We start from the raw sequence: 507 nt of genomic DNA, 5'->3' as shown, positions 1-507 counted from the left end.
CACGTACTGCAGATTCATTGTTGAATATAGACATGTTGTCATCTCTCAAGTTTACATATGTTATTCCACTCTCGATGGCAACAGGATCAACTTATTTCTTTACCTTGAAGAATTTTATTTACCTTATACACTCTTTTATTCTATCTACAAGAAAAAATTCGGAAGAATAAAACACCGGAAATAAAAGTCGTCATCTAACATAGACCGATAAGAATATAAACACCGTCCGGCAACTTGTAATCGCCAGTGCGTGGTCTGACGAGAGAGAGTGGGGAAATATCACACGCACTCCAGTCGGGAATTTGTGAACAGGTGAAAAGGACGGACTTGTCATCATCTCATAAGCTTTCTAAGCCAATGGAAAACAGGGCAGTTTAATATAGGTAAGATTAGCGATGAGTTATGTGCATTATTTTTGTAGAACGAATTATATTTCCGATCACTGAACCTTTGCCAATGAAAATATGAGCCGTTTCCTAATAACGCAAACAAATGTCAGGTGACAAG

At 37.7% G+C, this 507-nt stretch overlaps 1 protein-coding gene across 2 annotated transcripts in view; it reads left to right on the top strand.

Moving 5' to 3' along the window:
* Positions 1-246: 246 nt before the first annotated feature.
* LOC119585814 (uncharacterized protein YMR196W-like) overlaps positions 247-507 on the top strand; it is a 26,189-nt gene continuing 25,928 nt past the window's right edge. Inside the window, exon 1 of one of the 2 annotated variants that reach the window (XM_037934534.1) lies at positions 247-383. The gene's annotated coding sequence lies outside the window, so the exon portion shown is untranslated. The remainder of the gene's footprint in view (positions 384-507) is intronic. The other variant, XM_037934535.1, reaches the window with a different exon arrangement.

This window comes from Penaeus monodon, chromosome 20, assembly GCF_015228065.2.
Source record: "Penaeus monodon isolate SGIC_2016 chromosome 20, NSTDA_Pmon_1, whole genome shotgun sequence".
Taxonomy (NCBI): Eukaryota; Metazoa; Arthropoda; class Malacostraca; order Decapoda; family Penaeidae; genus Penaeus; species Penaeus monodon.
Note: the sequence above shows the minus strand (reverse complement) of the source record. Positions and strands in the feature narration are given on the sequence as shown.